A 4366-nucleotide genomic window follows, 5' to 3' on the forward strand; every position below is an offset into this window, starting at 1 on the left:
GGAGGGATGGATGGAGGGAGGGAGAGAGGGAGGAGGGAAGGGAAAGGAAGGGAAGGGAAGGGAAGGGAAGGGAAGGGAAGGGAAGGGAAAGGAAGGGAAAGAGAGAGGTGACTCACGCCTGTAATCCCAGCACTTTGGGAAGCTGAGGCGGGTGGATCACCTGAGGTCAGGAGTTTCAGACCAGCCTGGCCAACATAGTGAAACCCTGTCTATATTAAAAATACAAAAATTAGTCGGACATGGTGGCACACGCCTGTAACCCCAGCTATGCAGGAAGCTGAGGCAGGAGAATCACTTGAACCTGGGAGGTGGAGGTTGCGGTGAGCCAAGATGGCACCACTGCGTTCCAGCCTGGGAGAGAGAGCAAGACTCTGAAAAAAAGAAAGAAAAGAGAAGAGAGGAGAGGAGAGGAGAAGAGAAGGAGGGGAAGGAAAGGAAGGAGAGAGAGAAAGAAAGAAGAAAGAGAGAGAAAAAAGAGAAAGAAAGAAAAGCAAGGAAGGAAGGAAGGAATAAATATCAGGGGAACCAGCTCCCAGTATTTCAACATAGGTTCTTTCTATTTTCCATAAGTGTCAGCCAGCTGAGAAATAAAGAGAAAGAGTACAAAGAGAGGAATTTTACAGCTGGGCCTCCAGAGGTGGCATCACATATTGGTAGGACCATGATGTCCACCTGAGCCACAAAACCAGCAAGTTTTTATTAAGGATTTCAAAAGGGGAGGGGATGGACGAACAGGGAGTAGGTCACGAAGATTACATGCCTCAAAGGGCAAAAGGCAGAACAAAGATCACATGCTTTTGAGGAAACAGGACAAGGGCAAAATCAGAACTACTGATAAGGATCTATGTTCAGCTGTGCATGTGTTGTCTTGATAAACATCTTAAACAAAAGAAAACATGGTTCAAGAGCAGAGAACCGGTCTGACCACAAATTTACCAGGGTGGAGTTTCCCAATCCTAGTAAGCCTGAGGGTACTGCAGGAGACCAGGGCGTATATCAGTCCTTATCTCAACTGCATAAGACAGACACTCCCAGAGCAGCTGTTCATAGACCTCCCGCTAGGAATGCATTCCTTCCCCAGGGTATTAATTATTAATATTCCTTGCTAGGAAAATAATTTAGTGATATGTTCCCTACTTGCACATCCATTTATAGGCTCTCTGCAAGAAGAAAAATATGGCTCTATTTTGCCCAACCCCACAGGCAGTCAGACCTTATTGTTGTCTTCCCTTGTTCCCTGAAAATTGCTGTTATTCTGTTTTTTTCAAGGTGCACTTATTTCATATTGTTCAAATACACATGTTTTACAATCAATTTATACAGTTAACACAATTATCACAGTGGTCCTAAGGTGATGTACATTCTCAGCTTACGAAGATAACAGGATTAAGAGATTAAAGACAGGCATAAGAAATTATAAAAGTATTATTGGGGAACTGATAAAAGTACATATTAAAATGAAATCTTCACAATTTATGTTCAGAGATTGAAGTAAAGACAGGTGTAAGAAATTATAAAAGTATTATTTGGGAACTGATATATGTCCATATTAAAATGAAATCTTTACAATTTATGTTCCTCTACCACAGCTCCAGCCAGTCAGCCAGTCCCTCTGTTTGGGGTCCCTGACTTCCCACAACAAAGGAAAGCAGGAAGGCAGGAAGGAAGGAAAGAAGGAAGGAAAAAGAAAAGAAGAAGAAGGAAGGAAGAGGAAGGAAGGAGGAAAGGAAGGCAGGCAGGCAGGCTGGCTGTGTGAGGACATAGCAAGAAGGTGGCTATCTGTAAGCCAGGAACAAAGAGAGTATTCACAAGAAACTTAATCTTCCAGGACCTCAGTCTGGGACTTCTAGCCTTCAAAACTGTGAGAGAATAACTTTCTGTTATTTAAGCCATCTCTTCTGTAGTATTTTATTTTATTTTATTTTATTTTATTTTATTTTATTTTATTTTATTTTACAGACAGAGCCTTGCTCTGTCACCCAGGCTGGAGTGCAGTGGCGCTATCTTGGCTCACTACAACCTCCGCCTCATGGATTCAAGTGATCCTCCCACCTCAGCCTCCTGAGTAGCTGGGACTACAGGTGCCCACCACCATGCCCAGCTAATTTTTGTATTTTAGTAGAGACAGGGTTTCACTGTGTTGCTCTGGCTGGTCTCAAACTCCTGAGCTCAAGTGATCCACCGGCTTTGGCCTCCCAAAGTGCTGGGATTACAGGCATGAGACACTGCGCCTGGCCCCTTCTGTAGTATTTTAAGGCAGCATGAGCATACTGATACAGATTTTGGCACCATAAAGTGGGGTGCTGCCATAATACCTAAAAATGTGGAAGTGGCTTTGGGACTGGGTGATGGGAAGAGGCCAAAAGAGCATTGAAGTATGTGCTAGAAAAAGCCTAGATTGCCTTAAGGGACTGTTGGTGAAAATACTAAGATTAAAGGAAATTCTGGTGAGAGCTCAGAAAGAAAGTAAGAGAAACAGAGAAAGTCTCTATTGTCCCAGAATACATATGTCATCATGAACACAATGTTAATAGATATGTGGATGTTAAAGGCCATTCTGGTGAGGCCTAAACAGAAATGAGGACCCTGTTATTGGAAACTGGAGGAAAGGCAATCCTTGTTATAAGGTAGCAAAACTGGCTGAGTTGTGTTCGAGTTTTGTGGAAAGTAGAATCTGCAAATGATAAAACCAGATATTTAGTTGAGATTTCTAAGCAAAACAAAGAAGGTGTGGCCTGGGTCCTTCTGACTGCTTACAGAAAGAGAAGATAGAGAATTGAAGAAATGAGTGGCAAAAGAGAACCAGAACTTAAAGATTTGTAAAATTCTGAGCCTGTCCACACTGCAAAAGAGAAGCATGTTCTGAGGAAAACACTGAGGATGTGGCTGGATTGCCACTCGACAGAGAGATTAAGGAATTATATAAGCAGAAACTCTGTCAAATTGAACTGAAGGTGATGGAGAAGGGAAGGCTGCCGGATATCTTGGATTTTGCAGGATGCGGCAACAGAGCTATTTGGTTGGGAGTTGCACTTTTCTTTGAAAGGGAAGAATGACCCCAAAGATCATAAAGTCTCCCTCCTTGGTTTCAAAGAATAAAGCCAACATCTCTTCAGTTTAAACAGGCCAGGCTAACCCTGCCTGGAGCCTTGTGGGCAGGGCCACCCCACAGAGTATGGGGCGGGACAACAACCTAAGGCCATGGAAGTTGAGGCCACCGCCCCAGGTAGGAAGGGCATTGAGCCAAAGGGGCTTTTTTTTTTCCCCCTTGAGACAGAGTTTTGCTCTTATTGCCCAGGCTGAGTGCAATGGCACAATCCTGGTTCACTGCAATCTCCATCTCCCGGTTTCAAGAAATTCTCCTGCCTCAGCCTCCCAAGTATCTGGGATTACAGGCATGTGCCACCATGCCCACCTAATTTTGTAATCTTAGTAGAGACGGGTTTTCACCATGTTGGTCAGGCTGGTCTCAAACTCCTAACCTCAAGTGATCCACCTGCTTTGGTCTCCCAAAGTGCTGGGATTACAAGCATGAGCCACCATGGCTGGCCACTAAAGAGGTCATTCTAAAGCCTTAGATCTAATGGAATTTGTCTTGCTGGTTTTGGACTGGCTTGGGACCATCATCCCTTTCTTTCAGATTTCTTCCTTGTGGAACGGGAATGTCTATCCTATGCATATTCCACCAGTACATTTTGGAAGCACATACCTTGTCTGGTTTCACTGGTTTCATAGCTGAAAAGGAACTTTGCCTCAGAATGAATTATACCTCAAGGGTCACCCTTTCATGATTTAGATAATATTTAGATGACATTTTGGACTTTAGATCTATAGAATTGATGCTGGAATGAGTAATACTTTTGGGATTGTTGGGATGGAATGCATGTATTTCAAATGCAAGGACATGAACTTTGAGGGGCTAGGGGCAGAATATAATAAATGAAATATTTGTGTCCCCCCAAAATTCATATATTGAAGCACTAAGCCCCAGTGTGGCTTTATTTTGAGGTAGGGCCTCTTTGGCAGCACGAAAACTTAAATAAGGTTGTAGGAGTGGGCTCTGATCTAATAGAATATGTCTTTCAAATAAAAGATACTAGAGCACATGCTGTCTCTCCCCATCCCTAATCCTGCGAGCCATGAGGAAATGCCATGTGAGGATATAGTGAGAAGGCAGCAATCCAGAAGCCAGGAAGCACTTACCAGAAAGAGAATTTGCCAGCACCTTGATGATGGACTTCAAGCCTACAGAATTATGCAAAAATAAATGTCTGTGATTTATGCCACCAAGTCTGTTGTATTCTGTTATGGCAGCCCAAGCAGACCAATACAGCATCTCAAACATGCCCAATCCTTGCCCACTCCC

The sequence above is a fragment of the Rhinopithecus bieti genome, unplaced genomic scaffold, assembly GCF_001698545.2.
Source record: "Rhinopithecus bieti isolate Rb0 unplaced genomic scaffold, ASM169854v2 scaffold_32096, whole genome shotgun sequence".
Taxonomy (NCBI): Eukaryota; Metazoa; Chordata; class Mammalia; order Primates; family Cercopithecidae; genus Rhinopithecus; species Rhinopithecus bieti.